Source organism: Astyanax mexicanus, chromosome 11, assembly GCF_023375975.1.
Source record: "Astyanax mexicanus isolate ESR-SI-001 chromosome 11, AstMex3_surface, whole genome shotgun sequence".
Lineage (NCBI taxonomy): Eukaryota > Metazoa > Chordata > Actinopteri > Characiformes > Acestrorhamphidae > Astyanax > Astyanax mexicanus.
In genome coordinates this window covers 51,685,975-51,707,625 of record NC_064418.1, presented here as the reverse complement: position 1 = coordinate 51,707,625, position 21,651 = coordinate 51,685,975, and the positions used below count along the sequence as shown (strand labels likewise).

At 41.5% G+C, this 21,651-nt stretch overlaps 1 protein-coding gene across 4 annotated transcripts in view; it reads right to left on the bottom strand.

Moving 5' to 3' along the window:
• The window catches only part of gulp1a (GULP PTB domain containing engulfment adaptor 1a), a 91,745-nt gene extending 73,263 nt beyond the window's left edge, over positions 1 to 18,482 (bottom strand). The window contains exon 1 of one of the 4 annotated variants that reach the window (XM_049484672.1): positions 18,307 to 18,482. The gene's annotated coding sequence lies outside the window, so the exon portion shown is untranslated. The remainder of the gene's footprint in view (positions 1 to 18,306) is intronic. The other 3 variants (XM_049484669.1, XM_049484674.1, XM_049484673.1) reach the window with 3 other exon arrangements.
• Between the last annotated feature and the right edge of the window lie 3,169 nt (positions 18,483 to 21,651).

Genomic DNA, 21,651 nt, shown 5'->3' with positions numbered 1-21,651 from the left:
CACACACACACACACTATAACACACACACACACTATAACACACACACACACACTATAACACACACACACACTATAACACACACACACACTATAACACACACACACTATAACACACACACACACTATAACACACACACACACTATAACACACACACACTATAACACACACACACACTATAACACACACACACACTATAACACACACACACACTATAACACACACACACACTATAACACACACACACACTATAACACACACACACACTATAACACACACACACTATAACACACACACACACACTATAACACACACACACTATAACACACACACACTATAACACACACACACACTATAACACACACACACACACACTATAACACACACACACTATAACACACACACACACTATAACACACACACACACTATAACACACACACACTATAACACACACACACACTATAACACACACACACTATAACACACACACACACTATAACACACACACACACTATAACACACACACACACTATAACACACACACACTATAACACACACACACACACTATAACACACACACACTATAACACACACACACTATAACACACACACACTATAACACACACACACACACTATAACACACACACACACTATAACACACACACACTATAACACACACACACACTATAACACACACACACACTATAACACACACACACACACACTATAACACACACACACACTATAACACACACACACTATAACACACACACACACTATAACACACACACACACTATAACACACACACACACTATAACACACACACACACACACTATAACACACACACACACTATAACACACACACACTATAACACACACACACACTATAACACACACACACACTATAACACACACACACACTATAACACACACACACTATAACACACACACACTATAACACACACACACACACACTATAACACACACACACACTATAACACACACACACTATAACACACACACACACTATAACACACACACACACTATAACACACACACACACACTATAACACACACACACACACACTATAACACACACACACACTATAACACACACACACACTATAACACACACACACACTATAACACACACACACACTATAACACACACACACACTATAACACACACACACACTATAACACACACACACACACACTATAACACACACACACACTATAACACACACACACACTATAACACACACACACACTATAACACACACACACTATAACACACACACACACTATAACACACACACACACACTATAACACACACACACACACACACTATAACACACACACACACTATAACACACACACACTATAACACACACACACACACTATAACACACACACACACTATAACACACACACACACTATAACACACACACACACTATACACACACACACACTATACACACACACACACACTATAACACACACACACTATAACACACACACACTATAACACACACACACACTATAACACACACACACACTATAACACACACACACACTATAACACACACACACACTATAACACACACACACACTATAACACACACACACACTATAACACACACACACACTATACACACACACACACTATAACACACACACACTATAACACACACACACTATAACACACACACACTATAACACACACACACTATAACACACACACACTATAACACACACACACACACACTATAACACACACACACACTATAACACACACACACACTATAACACACACACACACTATACACACACACACACTATAACACACACACACTATAACACACACACACTATAACACACACACACTATAACACACACACACTATAACACACACACACTATAACACACACACACTATAACACACACACACTATAACACACACACACACACACTATAACACACACACACACACACTATAACACACACACACACACACACTATAACACACACACACACTATAACACACACACACACTATAACACACACACACACTATAACACACACACACACTATAACACACACACACTATAACACACACACACTATAACACACACACACTATAACACACACACACACTATACACACACACACTATAACACACACACACACTATAACACACACACACTATAACACACACACTATAACACACACACACTATAACACACACACACACTATAACACACACACACACTATAACACACACACACACTATAACACACACACACTATAACACACACACACTATAACACACACACACACTATAACACACACACACACTATAACACACACACACACTATAACACACACACACTATAACACACACACACTATAACACACACACACTATAACACACACACACTATAACACACACACACACTATACACACACACACTATAACACACACACACACTATAACACACACACACTATAACACACACACTATACACACACACACTATAACACACACACACACTACACACACACACACTATACACACACACACTATAACACACACACACTATAACACACACACACTATAACACACACACACACACACTATAACACACACACACTATAACACACACACACACACACTATAACACACACACACTATAACACACACACACACACACTATAACACACACACACTATAACACACACACACTATAACACACACACACTATAACACACACACACACACTATAACACACACACACTATAACACACACACACTATACACACACACACACTATAACACACACACACACTATAACACACACACACTATAACACACACACACACTATAACACACACACACACTATAACACACACACACACTATAACACACACACACACTATAACACACACACACACTATAACACACACACACTATAACACACACACACACTATACACACACACACTATAACACACACACACACTATAACACACACACACTATAACACACACACACACTATAACACACACACACTATAACACACACACACTATAACACACACACACACACACTATAACACACACACACTATAACACACACACACACACACTATAACACACACACACTATAACACACACACACTATAACACACACACACTATAACACACACACACACACTATAACACACACACACTATAACACACACACACTATACACACACACACACTATAACACACACACACACTATAACACACACACACTATAACACACACACACACTATAACACACACACACACTATAACACACACACACACTATAACACACACACACACTATAACACACACACACACACACACTATAACACACACACACACTATAACACACACACACACTATAACACACACACACACTATAACACACACACACTATAACACACACACACACTATAACACACACACACACTATAACACACACACACACTATAACACACACACACACTATAACACACACACACACACACACTATAACACACACACACACTATAACACACACACACACTATAACACACACACACACACACTATAACACACACACACACTATAACACACACACACACTATAACACACACACACACTATAACACACACACACACTATAACACACACACACTATAACACACACACACTATAACACACACACACTATAACACACACACACACTATAACACACACACACACTATAACACACACACACACACACTATAACACACACACACACTATAACACACACACACACTATAACACACACACACACTATAACACACACACACTATAACACACACACACACACACACTATAACACACACACACACTATAACACACACACACACTATAACACACACACACACTATAACACACACACACTATAACACACACACACACACACTATAACACACACACACACTATAACACACACACACACTATAACACACACACACACTATAACACACACACACACACACACACTATAACACACACACACACACTATAACACACACACACACTATAACACACACACACACACACTATAACACACACACACACTATAACACACACACACTATAACACACACACACTATAACACACACACACTATAACACACACACACTATAACACACACACACACTATAACACACACACACTATAACACACACACACTATAACACACACACACACTATAACACACACACACACTATAACACACACACACACACACTATAACACACACACACACTATAACACACACACACACTATAACACACACACACTATAACACACACACACACTATAACACACACACACACTATAACACACACACACACACACTATAACACACACACACACTATAACACACACACACACTATAACACACACACACTATAACACACACACACTATAACACACACACACACACTATAACACACACACACACACTATAACACACACACACACTATAACACACACACACTATAACACACACACACTATAACACACACACACACACTATAACACACACACACTATAACACACACACACTATAACACACACACACACACTATAACACACACACACACACTATAACACACACACACACACTATAACACACACACACACACACTATAACACACACACACTATAACACACACACACACACTATAACACACACACACACACTATAACACACACACACACACTATAACACACACACACACACACTATAACACACACACACTATAACACACACACACACTATAACACACACACACTATAACACACACACACACACTATAACACACACACACTATAACACACACTCCTCTCCAACTGTACAATACAACCCGCCCACTTACTGTCCAAACACAACACCACACACCAGACTAATTACCACCTACACACACACACACACACACACACTCACTAATTACTGACATCATCAGTAATGATGCCTAGTGATGCCATCTCACATCAAAAAAAACAAACTACACAACTACTCACCATACCACACACACACACACACACACACACTATAAACACACTCACTAATTACTGAGATTATCAGCTCATCTCACATCAAACTACACACCATACCACACACACACACACACACACACACACTCAGACACACACAGACAGAGACGTGAGGACGCCCACACACACTCTGATCGATACTCCGTCTGCTGAACCGACGCTCACAAATCACTAAAACCATCCCACTGATTTAATCCCCTATAAATAACCAGCCTTACAAACCCAAACACTGCAGATACCAAACACACAGTCCAGCACCTCACACCTACCCAACACACACAGTCCTCACATCCAACCTCACATCTACCCAACAAACACACAGTCCAGCACAACCTCACACCTACCCAACACACACAGTCCTCACATCCAACCTCACATCTACCCAACACACACACAGTCCAGCACAACCTCTCACCTACCCAACACGCACAGTCCTCAAACCTACCCAACACACACAGTCCTCACATCCAACCTCACATCTACCCAACACGCACAGTCCTCAAACCTACCCAACACACACAGTCCTCACATCCAACCTCACATCTACCCAACACACACAGTCCAGCACAACCTCACACCTACCAAACACGCACAGTCCAGCACAACCTCACACCTACCAAACACGCACAGTCCAGCACAACCTCACACCTACCAAACACACACAGTCCAGCACAACCTCACACCTACCCAACACGCACAGTCCTCAAACCTACCCAACACACACAGTCCTCACATCCAACCTGACATCTACCCAACACACACACAGTCCAGCACAACCTCTCACCTACCAAACACGCACAGTCCAGCACAACCTCACACCTACCAAACACACACAGTCCTCACATCCAACCTCACATCTACCCAACACACGCACAGTCCAGCACAACCTCTCACCTACCAAACACGCACAGTCCAGCACAACCTCACACCTACCCAACACACACAGTCCTCACATCCAACCTCACATCTACCCAACACACACACAGTCCAGCACAACCTCACACCTACCAAACACACACAGTCCTCACATCCAACCTCATATCTACCCAACAAACACACAGTCCAGCACAACCTCACACCTACCCAACACACACAGTCCTCACATCCAACCTCACATCTACCCAACACACACACAGTCCAGCACAACCTCACACCTACCCAACACACACAGTCCAGCACAGCCTCACACCTACCAAACACACACAGTCCTCACATCCAACCTCACATCTACCCAACACACACACAGTCCAGCACAACCTCACACCTACCAAACACACACAGTCCTCACATCCAACCTCACATCTACCCAACACACACACAGTCCTCACATCCAACCTCACATCTGCCCAACACACACAGTCCTCAAACCTACCCAACACACACAGTCCTCACATCCAACCTCACATCTACCCAACACACACACAGTCCTCACATCCAACCTCACATCTGCCCAACACACACAGTCCTCAAACCTACCCAACACACACAGTCCTCACATCCAACCTCACATCTACCCAACACACGCACAGTCCAGCACAACCTCTCACCTACCAAACACGCACAGTCCAGCACAACCTCACACCTACCAAACACACACAGTCCTCACATCCAACCTCACATCTGCCCAACACACACACAGTCCAGCACAACCTCACACCTACCAAACACACACAGTCCTCACATCCAACCTCACATCTACCCAACACACGCACAGTCCAGCACAACCTCACACCTACCCAACACACACAGTCCTCACATCCAACCTCACATCTACCCAACACACACACAGTCCAGCACAACCTCACACCTACCCAACACGCACAGTCCTCACACCTACTAGTGAGTGAATCAGAAGAATTCTACAAGTCCATATTAGAGAGCATTTTAAGATATGGTATTTCTGTTTGGTTTTGCAATCTCTCAGTGCAGCTAAAGAATAAACTAGCTAGGGTCGTCAGAACTGCTTGGAAAATGATTGGTGGTAGCCAGTACTCCTCTCCTGAAGCAATTTTTGAAGAGTCTGTTCTTAGGTTAGCAAAGCGAATTACCTCTGATTCCGACCATGTACTTTTCCCAGAGTATCAGCTTCTCCCCTCGGGGAGGAGATTCAGAGTGCCAAGGGGTAGACTAATAAGGTACAGAAATTCATTTGTACCTGCATCGATCACACTTCTTAATGCTAACAGATAACGATGTGGATGGAAATCTTAAATTTTTTATATTCATTTTAGTATTTTTTACTGGCTCTTATGCTCATGTTCATTGTATCGTGTCCTATATTGTATTATGTTTGTTGAAAGGCTTATGTGACTGTATTGTATTGCCAATACAGCCGGATGCAAAATTAAAGTCTAAGTCTACTAAACACACACAGTCCTCACATCTACCCAACACACACAGTCCAGCACAACCTCACACCTACTAAACACACAGTCCTCACATTCAACCTCACACCTACCAAACACACACAGTCCTTACACCTACCAAACACACAGTCCAGCACAACCTCACGCCTACCAAGGGGTACACTCATCCGAAGGGGTTGCTAGGTGGTTGCTAAGGCGTTGCCTTAAGTGGTTACTATGGTATCGCTATAGTATTATCACAGGTGGATGCTCTGGTGTTGCTAGGTAGTTGCTAGCTGTTTGATAAATTACTGTTAGATGGTTACGGAGTTGCTGCAAGGTGGTTGCTATGGTCTTGCTAAGTGGTTGCTAAGGGCAGGTAGGTGGTTGCTGAGGAATAAAGCAGCTCTAAGCTCTGAGTAATAAAGTGCGGTGAGTTTGTCTCGGTAACGGCGTGTCCTGCAGTAGAGGAGCTGGAGGTCACCGAGACGAGCGCCGGGTGGACGGGACTCTGGAGCTGGAGATAAGAGCTTTCTGCTGCGTTCAGGAGAGATTAATGACGGTCGGCGGGAAGATCTGAACGCTCATCACAAGAGTGATACGGGGTATTATGGGATATCTGTAGCAGCAGGACAGTGATACAGGTTCAATGATGATTCTTAAAAATACTGTTTTACACACAAACCTCCTTTACTGCAGATTAAACTTCACACAGTACCAACACATCACTACAGGACTCTTCACATCACTACAGGACTCTACACATCACTACAGGACTCTACACATCACTACAGGACTCTACACATCACTACAGGACTCTTCACATCACTACAGGACTCTTCACATCACTACAGGACTCTACACATCACTACAGGACTCTACAGGACTCTACACATCACTACAGGACTCTACACTTCTCTACAGGACTCTACACATCACTACAGGACTCTACACATCACTACAGGACTCTACACATCACTACAGGACTCTACACATCTCTACAGGACTCTACACATCTCTACAGGACTCTACACATCTCTACAGGACTCTACACATCTCTACAGGACTCTACACATCACTACAGGACTCTACACATCACTACAGGACTCTACACATCACTACAGGACTCTACACTTCTCTACAGGACTCTACACATCACTACAGGACTCTACACTTCTCTACAGGACTCTACACATCTCTACAGGACTCTACACATCACTACAGGACTCTACACTTCTCTACAGGACTCTACACATCACTACAGGACTCTACACATCACTACAGGACTCTACACTTCTCTACAGGACTCTACACATCTCTACAGGACTCTACACATCTCTACAGGACTCTACACTTCTCTACAGGACTCTACACATCTCTACAGGACTCTACACATCACTACAGGACTCTACACTTCTCTACAGGACTCTACACATCACTACAGGACTCTACACATCACTACAGGACTCTACACTTCTCTACAGGACTCTACACATCTCTACAGGACTCTACACATCTCTACAGGACTCTACACAGCCCTAAAGGAGATAAAGTCAAATATCACAGAACTCAGAGACACCGATCATCTCCTTCACGCTCGGTCTGATCTGCTCTGATCTCCGGTCTGATCAGGAGAGGGACCTGAGGCTCTGCAGGACTCTACAGGACTGTACAGGAGCTTGTAAGAGACGAGGTGGAGCCCACAGTTCTGTAAAGAAGAGTGGAATAAAATTCCTCCACAGAGACCAGAAAGACTCGATATCAGTAAAGACTGATAAAAGCTGTTCCTGCTGAGAATAAAATAATCAAGTTATTAGATTTAGGGGTAAAAACAGGGCTAGACTGTTTTTTTTTTATTTCTTCCCTTAAAAAATTAAATAATCATTTATAAAAGTGTTTTTTTTTTTATTTATTTACTAAGGTTAATATGAAATATGTGCGTGTGATAAAATAGCAAAAACATCCAGGGAAAAGGCTCCAATCAAATTATATAGTTATTCTTTTACTCTAATTAATCTGATATATCATCATTACATCACTATATATCGTCATTACATCACTACATCACAGCTATTATTAGCCTAACTGCAGGATGTTTATAGTTGAGTGTATTATGGAATAAATCTGATGATAAAGTAGAGTAAAGTTGTAGAGTAGGGGATGAGTTGATGTATTTATGAGATGCTGTAGACACATACAGCGCTAATGTCGCTAATGCTACAGCGCTAATGTCGCTAATGCTACAGCGCTAATCTCGCTAATGCTACAGCGCTAATCTCGCTAATGCTACAGCGCTAATCTCGCTAATGCTACAGCGCTAATCTCGCTAATGCTACAGTGCTAATCTCGCTAATGCTACAGCGCTAATCTCACTAATGCTACAGTGCTAATCTCGCTAATGCTACAGTGCTAATCTCGCTAATGCTACAGCGCTAATCTCGCTAATGCTACAGCGCTAATCTCGCTAATGCTACAGCGCTAATCTCGCTAATGCTATCAGCAGTGATCAGTTAATCACAGCCCCAGATTTAATTACAGCACTGTTATAAATCACACTGAGGAAAATGACGGATCAGAACCGGCTTTACCGGATTACATTTCAGCCGCTACACATTATCACTGCTCAATACACAAAACACGTATCTCCCTAAAATCAATTACATCATCAAACAGTAGAACATCAGGAGGAATCTCTGATTATTTCTGAAAATAGTTTACTGAGTTTACTGTTATTTCTGAGTTTTTTTTAGTTCGCTGTTAGTCGTGATGTTACTGCAGCTCTTCTGATGTGATTTGTTGTCAAAACTCATGATGATAAAATCTGATTGATCTTAAAGCCCTAAAGGAGATAAAGTCAAATATCACAGAACTCAGAGACACCGATCATCTCCTTCACGCTCGGTCTGATCTGCTCTGATCTCCGGTCTGATCAGGAGAGGGACCTGAGGCTCTGTGGGCCGAGGAGCAGAAGGTCAGAGACGATCAGTCAGACGACTGAAGCTTCAGCTGGACGAGGACACGACTGATCATCAGCAGACTGTCTGCTTTTCTCTTTCTAACAGAGCTCAATTATCTTAATATAACATTCTCTAATACAACATCCCAACAATCATTACACTCTGACCATACACACACTAAATACACATCTCCTGAACTTTAACACTGGGTAGTGCTCCTCCTGGTGAGAGACTGCTGACTGTAAGATATGCCTCTATGATGCGCTTGGAGACACTTTTCCCAGAATGCCTCTGTTTGCAGTGGTGTCTGTTGTGAACAGGAACGCTGGACTGGTGTAATCTGGAACCATATCGTCTTTAAAGAGAAATGTAATTGATGTTTGAGTTCAGGAAGTTCCTCAGGTTTGAGGGTGGAGATCTCGTGGTGACGCGTTAACACACTGCCCCACGGTGTCATGGTGGTTTAGTGGTTAACACGTTCACCTGAGCTCTGAGGTGTTGGGTTTAAGTCCCTATCTGGGTGGAGTTTCCATATTCTCCCGTGTGGATGGTTGTTTCCGGTTGAGAGTACGCTGTGCGCTATTGGCTGCTGCCTCTCACCGGTGTGTGGATGAGAGCTGAGTATAAATGGTTGCTCATAAAAACGTGTAAATTGTAAAGCGTCCCTGAGTTTCTAGAAAGGCTCTATATAAATTAAACTTCATTCATTTATCCAACAAACCGCTGGTGAGATTGATGATCTGAGGAGCTTCTCACCCGACAGTCAGTCACGGCTAGCAGTGATCCTACAGTGTTGACCTGGCGTCAGCTGTTTATAACGCTACAGTCCTGTAGGCGTGTAAATAACGTTACTGGAATAAAGCTGTACTCAGACACCGGCGCGTTCAGTAATCACTGTAATCCTGTGAGCTCTGCTAAAATAAGCAACAAGCTAAAAAAGCAGAAGTTTGAGTGGAATGTGTGTTTTTCTCCAGCGCTGGAACAAAAGAGCCATCAGTCATCAGAGCAGAACAACACCAACCAGAGCGAGAGAGAAAAACACAAAACAACAAGATCATTAAATTCATAAATCCTGATTTACTCTGCTCTCCGCCTCCGACGCAGAATCACATCTCTGATTTTACACAAAACAGATCAAACAAACACTGAAGATCAAATCCAGCGCTACAGAGAATAACAGTGTAAAAACAGCCCTCATCACCAAACACCACCAAACACCCCAACCTCCAAACACCCCCAACCTCCAAACACCCCAACCTCCAAACACCCCCAACCTCCAAACACCCCCAACCTCCAAACACCTCCAACCTCCAAACACCTTCAAACACCACCAACCTCTAACCACCCCTAAAAACACCTCCAAACACCTCCAACCTCCAAACACCCCAAACACCTCCAACCTCCAAACACCTCCAACCTCTAACCACCCCCAACTTCCAAACACCTCCAACCTCTAACCACCCCCAACCTCCAAACAGCCCCAAACACCCCCAACCTCCAAACACCTTCAAACACCACCAAACAGCCCCAACCTCCAAACAGCCCCAAACACCTCCAAATACCTCCAACCTCTAACCACCAAACTCTAACCTCCAAACACCAACATCTCCTCAACATCCTGCACCCGGTCCAACTGAGCCTCCAGCAGATCTAACAGAAGATTACGTTTCCAGCGGTGAGACGAAGCGGCTGAATAATGCGACGGGATGAAGCGACGGGATGAAGCAGTGGGTGAAGTCATTGGATGAAGCACACAAAGCACCCCGACCTGCTGTACGTCTACAGGACCCTGCGGTCTCACCATCATGAAGTGAACGTAATTTCACTACACTGCGTTCCTGTACTGTAATGACAATAAAAGCCTTTTGACTTGACTTGAATACTTTTGGTGAATATACCAAATATTTTAATATTTTATATTTTACAGTGAATATAATTTTATAATTATCTGAAACTCCAATCATTCATGATTTTGAGATTAATATTAGACTCAGAGCTGAGTGTGATCTTACTGTCAGATCAGTCCTGAAATGGGTTACGGCTCTTCATCATCACCATCATCATCACCATCATCATCATCATCATCATCATCATCATCCTGATCCTCATCATCATCATCATCATCACCATCCTCATCATCATCATCATCCTGATCCTCATCATCATCATCATCATCACCATCATCCTGATTACCATCCTCACCATCATCATCATCATCATCCTGATCCTCATCATCATCATCACCATCCTCATCATCATTATCATCACCATCCTCATCATCATCATCATCCTGATCCTCATCATCATCATCATCATCATCATCCTGATCCTCATAATCATCATCACCATCCTCATCATCATCATCATCATCCTGATCCTCATCATCATCATCACCATCCTCATCATCATCACCATCATCCTGATCACCATCCTCATCCTCATCATCATCATCATCCTGATCACCATCCTCATCATCACCATCACCATCATCATCATCATCATCATCACCATCCTCATCATCATCATCATCCTGATCCTCATCATCATCATCATCATCATCCTGATCCTCATCATCACCATCACCATCACCATCACCATCACCATCACCATCATCACCATCATCATCATCATCCTCCTCCTCCTCCTCCTCCTCCTCCTCATCATCATCATCCTCACCACCATCACCATCACCATCATCACCATCACCATCACGGCTATTTACTCCGCTCTGAACTGATGCTGATGCTGCTGATCTCGCTCTTCTCTTTATATCACGCTTTCCTGATTTAACGAGTTAATGTTCCCCTGGAGGCTCAATTTAACAGATCCACCACAACATTAACACCACCTCCTTACATCTCTACAGCTGAGGGGTGGAGTCAGGGGACTGGAGAGCCAATCAGCAGTAAAGTAGAGAATAAAGTGGTAGAGAAGGTCGGAGTGGAAGAGCAGTAAAAGCAGCAGTATAAACTCAGCGTTAATCGCTATCTTTACCTGCATGTGTTTTAATGAGATCTGGAGTTTTTACACTAAACACTCGATTACCTTTTATTACCTCTATCAGTGAGGTTATGATGTTGTTTGTTGTTGTTAGTTATTATATGATTTTATTATTATAGTATTATATTGTATTTTGGTGTTTTTTTCACTGTTTATAGAGAAAGTTGTGGAGTCTGAGCCTCAGGCAAGCAGCTGTCAGCCGGCCAGCCCCCGGTGCCAGACTGTGGCAGGTTGCTGTGCCAGGTTGCTGTGGCAGGGCCGCTGCCGCCCGGAGCTCCACGCTGAATTCTACAGTAAACAGAGTTTGAGAGTGGCAGCAGTACAGATCTGAGCTCTGTCTCGCCTTTGTACTGAGGTCCACCTGAAACACCACTGCAGCCGCCCTACCTGCCGTTAATCCCCCCCGCCGGCACCTGCCACTCACACCAGCCACCTGCAACTGCCCTCGCCCCCGAAGATCTCCCACCTGCACCTGCAACTGACACCCACCACCCAGACCAGCCACCTGCCACTGCCACTCACACCCACCCCGAAGATCTCCCGCCTACCACCCGCACCTGAACATGTCCCGCCGGCTGCCTGCCAGCCACGTTCCATACAACATCTGATCCGTCAGTCAGCTGTGATCCGAGCTCAGTGATTGGTGGAAATGCGGAGCGATGAACAGGAGAATCCCATCAAACCCACAGTGGCGGTTCTGAGTGGCGCCGGCGGGGAATCGTCCTGAAACTGGCAGCAGATGCTTCAAAAGAGCTGCGGCGGAGAGATACGCGCCGGCACCGACAGCCGGCACTCTGCTGTCATCTGTATAAAGCTATTTCATATTCTAAAGAAAAAACAAACTCAGAACATCAGTCTGACCCACCGGAGTTCCTCAGATATATATTTATAAATATAACGTATATAAAACACACTGTATAACACACGGTTACTGCTGACACATCACCAACTCACTATTACTGCTCACCATCACCTTTATTACTGCAGAAACATGAAGCAAAAAAACTCTATATTCTCTCTTTACATATTAAAATTAATGTAAGCGATTAAATCCACTGTTCTTTTCTGTGATCAGAACAAAAGTTCAAATCTTCCATCAAATCTGAATAAAACCGCCGTCCATCAGAACCAGACCCGGCATTACTGAGCGGCTGAATTCTATAGAGTTTCTACAGTAAAAATAGAATCTTAGAACCTGTTTAAACTTCTAACATTAAAGAACTTTTAGACATTTTACCTGCTTTTAATATGAAATATGAGCTGAACAGAGATTTCAATATTAGAATTACTGCTACTATTTTAATGATTCAGATTTTTAATCTGAGCACAAACAGCAGATCAGTGTAGAATCTGCAGTCTTGCAGCAGTGTGTGATAATTCTGTATTCATAGAAAGTGTTTCTATTAATTCATTAGCTATACAGTATCGTCCATTTACTTTCTAATAATCCTTTAAATCAGAGTAATCTAGTTTATCTACAGTATTTATAACGATCAGCAGCAGCAGCAGGATGTTCTATTGGCCAAACTGAAGAGTTTAGCTTTAATCCTGAGAAAAGCAATCAGAAAATCAATGTTCCAGGACTTATGATATTTCACTGCTCCATTAAGGTCTGCAGCAGAACCGGCTCCCAGCTCCCTCCATCACCACCGTCTCCATCTCTCCCTCCATCTCCATCTCTCCCTCCATCTCCATCACCCCCCCACCTCCATCTCCATCACCCCCCCCACCTCCATCTCCATCACCCCCCCCACCTCCATCTCCATCTCCCCCCCCACCTCCATCTCCATCTCCATCTCCATCAGGAATAAATAACACAACTCTAAATAGCCGCTGCTCCTCAGAGCCCCATATAATCAGACTAATCTCCCATCAGCCACCTCTGCTGTCCTTCAGCTCCAGTCTGGATTCAGAGGAACAGAAGAACCGATCCTGTGATTTAACCCGCAGAGCTGGAGCTCCAGAGCCATCACCCCAATTAATCACCATCATCACCAAAACCAGCCGCAGAAATGATTCCCAATCCTCCTCATCAGTTACCCCACACTCACTCTAAATCAGAGATTTACAAGTTTTAACAAAATAATAAAAATATCATAATATTCTTGGCAATATCACAAAACGTTGTATTTTTAAACTTCATTTGTTGAAGACATTACTGTAGCATAATAAATAATAACATTTATCTGGATATATTTTACCATATAATAATGACACACCCCTATATCTCAGTATTAATATAAAGCGGTGTAACACAGCTGAGCAGAGTTTACTTACCGTTACTTTAAGAACCTAAAAATAAACAAACAAAGACACTTCTTTAATTAAGATTTATATCAGTGAAAGATAAAGATAATTGTTTTTATAATTTAATTGTGATAAAAGTATTGTCTTACACCCCGCTAAGCGTGGCAGTGGGTACTGCTAACCAGTAACAGCTAACCCCTTAAAGCTAACTGCTAACCGCTAACAGCTAATGGCTAACCGCTAACAGCTAACCACTATCAGCTAACAGCTAATTGCTAACCACTAATACCGAGGAGAGTGAACGCTGAAGAGCTTATTTCCATTTATGCAGGACTAATCTTTCATCTGCTTAAATGTAAAGAGACAAAAATACTGCAAACCAAACCTTAGATTATCATTTTATCATCAGATTATCATCAGAATCATGTTTTACATCTCTGATAAAATTTAATAAAAACAGCATGTATTCGACTCAATAATGCACAAACAATAGAATTAGATTTTTCATTGTTATGGCTCCTGCGCTTGCACAGATCTCCACTTTCTGAACAATCAGCACACTGATTGGCTGTTTTGCTGAAAGGCTTGACTTTGTCCATGATTACCTTTAGGACAAATCCCATTCATACAGCACTCAGTCCGTCTCAACTTCCCCGTTCTCACTCACACTTACTGAAGTCTGCTTAACTAGTAAATTTATCATTCATCACTGAAGAGTTTTCCCATTACACCTTTCCAATGTTCCACCTTAAATTCCACCTTAAATGTAGCAACTTAGCAAGTTCAAAACATGCTGCAGGTTTAGAGAAGCTAAACTAACTTTAGCAAGAAGTATTATTATTTCACTAAAACCAGTTAAACAGGAATTTATCATGTTTACTGAAGTTATATTTCACTGCTAGCAAAGCAGGTCAGCAGCTCCAATCAGAGTCAAGAATCAATCATTCCAGAGATTCTTTAGCTTTACCAAATTAAAAACCTCTGGAATATAATCAAGAGGAAGATGGATGATCACAAACCATCAAACCACCAAACTGAACTGCTTGAATTTTTACACCAGGAGTAAAGCAGCATAAAGTTATCCAAAAGCAGTGTGTAAGACTGGTGGAGGAGAACATGATGCCAAGATGCATGAAAAAAAAACTGTGATTAAAAAACAGGATTATTCCACCAAATATTGATTATTTCTGAACTCTTAAAACTTTATGAATATGAACTTGTTTTCTTTGCATTATTTGAGGTCTGAAAGTTCTGCATCTTTTTTGTTATTTCAGCCATTTCTCATTTTCTGTAAATAAATGCTCTTAATGAGAATATTTTTATTTGTAATTTGGGAGAAATGTTGTCTGTAGTTTATAGAATAAAACAACAACGTTCATTTTACTCAAACATAAACCTATAAATAGCTGCACAGTACCTCTCTGTTGGAGGACAGGTTCCTCCTGATGAGTTTCTCCTGCTACAGTTATCACTGCGCTGTTACTGAGAAGAGGTTCGGTCCCCTATTCTCTGTAAAGCTTATAGATATGTTTTATGTTTTTCATAAAAAAACACACTATAGAGGTATATATGATGAAGATATATAAATGCATGTAAACATATTAAATATACATCATGTTACAGTGATGCAATACAACACAACATACACTACAGCATGTTTAACACTTTAGAACAGCTGCATGATTTATTATAGTAAAGTAGAAACATTATTCACACTAAATGCTTTGTTTGGTGCAATCAAACTGTAGCAGCTGAGATTATAGAAATGATGAGTGTTTAAATATTTAGAATTATATTTCTGTAACTGATTTTATTTGTTTGTAAAAACAAGACAGAACGATGTAGGTTTAGTTTAGCACTGGAGACAAAAAACAACAAATGTTTGATTTAACCTGCTTTTAGTTTTACCCAGAATTCTTCATATCAGAGCAGCGCGAGCGGATTACCCTCAGCATCACCTCACACCTAAAACCTGCAGCTCCACAGGTTCTCCTCCCGCACACTGAACTCACCTGAACTTCTGAACCTCAACACACACTGAACACTATACACACACTACACACACACACACACACACTACACACACACTGAACACTATATACACACTACACACACACTACACACACACTACACACACACTGAACACTATACACACACACTACACACACACTACACACACACTGAACACTATACACACACACTACACACACACTACACACACACTGAACACTATACACACACACTACACACACACTACACACACACTGAACACTATACACACACACTACACACACACTACACACACACTGAACACTATACACACACACTACACACACACACATACACTACACACACACTATATACACACACTACACACACACTGAACACTATACACACACTGAACACTACACACACACACTATACACTACACACACACTATATACACACACTACACACACACTGAACACTATACACACACTGAACACTACACACACACACTATACACTACACACACACTATATACACACACTACACACACACTATATACACACACTATATACACACATACACTACACACACACTGAACACTATATACACACACTACACACACACACACTGAGGACTCACCCTGTAGATCAGTGTGTAGAACTTTCCCACAGTCTCCTGCTGCACAGCCGCAGACCTGCACGCGCCTCCCAGCTCACCGGAGTGGAGATCCGAGGTACTGCTGCTGCCTCCTCACTCAGCGCGAGACCCCTTACACGCGCACACACACACACACATACTTCCCTCCCTCCCTCCATCTCTCTCTCTCTCTCACACACACACACTCACTCACTCCCTCTCTCTCTCTCTCTCTCTCTCACACACACACACTCACTCACTCCCTCTCTCTTTCTCTCACACACACACACATATACACACATACTTCCCTCCCTCCCTTTCTTTCTTTCTTTTTCTCTCTCCCTTTAAAACACACACTCTTCCCTTCCCCCTCTCCCTCTCTTTCTCTAAAACACACACTCTCTCTCACACACACACACACTCCCTTCTCTCCCTTCTTTTTTCTCTCTCTCTCTAAAATACACACACCCCTCGCTCTGTCTCTCTCACACACACACACACACACACACACCATTTTTTCTTTCTTTCTTTTTTTCTTTTTCTCTCTCTCTCTCCCACACACACACACACTCACACACACACACACACACTCACACACACACACACTCACACACACACACGCACAACCGCTGCCAAAGTTTAGTGACGTCAACTCCCTCCTTGAAACGCGTCTGAATGATGGACAGGTGCTCCAGCCACTGGCCCCGCCCCTCCTCCCGCCCCCAAATCACCAGCTGACTCTCTTAAAGGGCCAGATATACTACCCAGATAGCCACCGAGTGCTGGCCCAGTACTGGGCCTTAGCTGGTTTCTGACTGTCCTCAAAGGTGGCCCAGAACCGGCCACCGGACTCGGCCCAGTGTATTTTTGAACGTAGGACCAAGTCTGGGCCTTATTCGGTTTCTGACTCCTCGAAGCTGGCTGAGAGTCGGTCACCGGACTCGGCCCAGTGTCTTTTTGAACGTAGGACCAGGACTGGGCCTACACTGGTTTCTGACTGTTCTTGAAGCTGGCTGAGATCCTGCCACCGAACTTGGTCCAGTGCCCAACACAAGTTAAGCAAAACTTTTGTAACTGAAGGTACTTTGTCTTTTACTGTTGGTGAATTTGTTTTCTAAGAACTAGGAGGTTCAGGAACCTACAATGTTATTCCTACTACTACAAGCTACAAGCTATTTGTACATAAAATTTATGTAAATAACCACTTTGTACATCAGTACATCAATATGATTATTATATATTATTATAGGAAACACTAATAAGGAATTTACCATTGGTTTAAATAGAGTATTCTGTTTACTCAATTAGTGTTAATGAGAGAAAAACTTTGTCTGGAAGCTCAAAGAAAGACATAAAACAAAGATTTATATTAAATTTACGTTTAATTCATAAAGTTTACATATTTAAAAAATAAAGGGAAAAAAAGAAAACAGAAACAGATTACAATTTGCAAATTCTTTTTAACTCATTCAATTGAATACACTACAAAGACAAGAAATTTAATGTTGCAAATATTCACTCATTTTGAATTTGATGCCTGTAACATGTTCCAAAAGTTAAGACAGGTGTAACAACATTATGCATGCATTATGAAGACCAAATACGAGAACGGAGACCCCGGACTGTTTCTTTAACTAGCTGAGCTCCGCGGTACAGTTAAAAAGCTCCCCACGACAGTGCTCTTACTGCCTCTCCCTATTAGGCTACAGAGGGGCATGTAGTGTTGTGTTACAGTGTTTGTTGTTGCGCCGCTAAAGTATGGAGGATGAAGAAAAAGAAATCCAACTGATTTGAAAGAATCAGGAAAAAATTGAATTGTGACCCCAAGAATCAATTTTGAATCGAATTTTGGGATTCCCAAAGATTCACAGCCCTACTTTGTACTATGAAAAACATTGGTTTAAATAGGTTCGCCCAAACAAAGGTTTGGCACCTGTGGACTTCTTGTTACTTTTTACCGTATTTATTTTTATTTGTATCTGTTTTAATATGTGGTACCTTTGCCAAGTAAAACTCAATATTAACTCACCTTAATATTGAGATGATTGGTTTTAAGAAATTTGCATCGGCCTAAAACATTTTCACAGTACTGTACATATACACACATACTGTATAGGTTTTTGTGTGTGTGTGTTTGAGCTGTACTATGGAGGACCAAAAATGACATAAGTATAAATAAATAAATGCAAATATAAATGTAGAAATAATAAATATATACATGAATAAATGAATAAATAAATAAATGTTGAAATAAATAAATAAATATATAAATAAATGCACATATAAATGAATGAATGAATGAATTAATATTTGCATAGGTAAATAAATAAATTAATACATTTCTTATTTATTTATATATTTATTTATATATTTACTTATATGTGCATTTATTTATTTATTCATTCATTTATTTATTTCAACATTTATTCATTTATTTATTTCAACACTTATTTATTCATTCATTTATTTATTTCAACATTTCTACATTTATTTATTTCCACATTTCTTCATTTATTTATTTATCTCCACCGTCCTGTACTTCCGGTATCAGTGAGACAGAACAAAAGGGACGGCACAGCAACATCGCGGCTATAACCCCTACTGCAGTAACAACTGCTGAAAATGAATGAGGGTCAACAGCTTAAAAATGTCGCCGCTGCAGGCCAAGGCAGGAGCAGTGTCACTACCCGATCTGTACCCCCTGCCCGATTTGTTCCGCGCATGCGCACGCATTGCAAACTGAGCAGGGGCACAGATCAGGTAGCCACGGCTGTTACACCAGCCGTTGTGCGCATGCGTCAACAGTTTTCGGCTCTGTGAGGTCGCTGCTCAAGCTTAACTTCCGTTTTCTGAATTATAGATAGACTGATAGGTGTTTAAACTAAATATTTCGAAAATCAAACAAAATAATCTATTAAAATGTATGTATGTGGTGTTTTTTTTTACATATGCCAAGTCTGTAAACTACTTCACATTTTATTAACTTAATTACACCTTTAGCGATAAGATTAACATCTACATGCTCAAGTATCAATTTATAATGCTTACCATGAATTAATGAATGAATAAATTCATAAATAAATAGAGCCAGAACACAATAATTCGCATAGGCTAACTAGCAGTTTATCTTTCTGTAATCTAGATAGACTGGGAGATATAAATAAGTAAAATACAAACATCAACTAGAAAATAATGTTCTTTGTTCTTGAGCAGTTGATATATAAACTGTGCATTTTATGCTTTGTCAAATTTAGTATTACAGGGTGTATGAGGCATTTAAAAAATTTAATTTGTTTACCATTATAACAAACCTGTTTGGGTTTTATCCATTATATGGGGTGGTGGTGT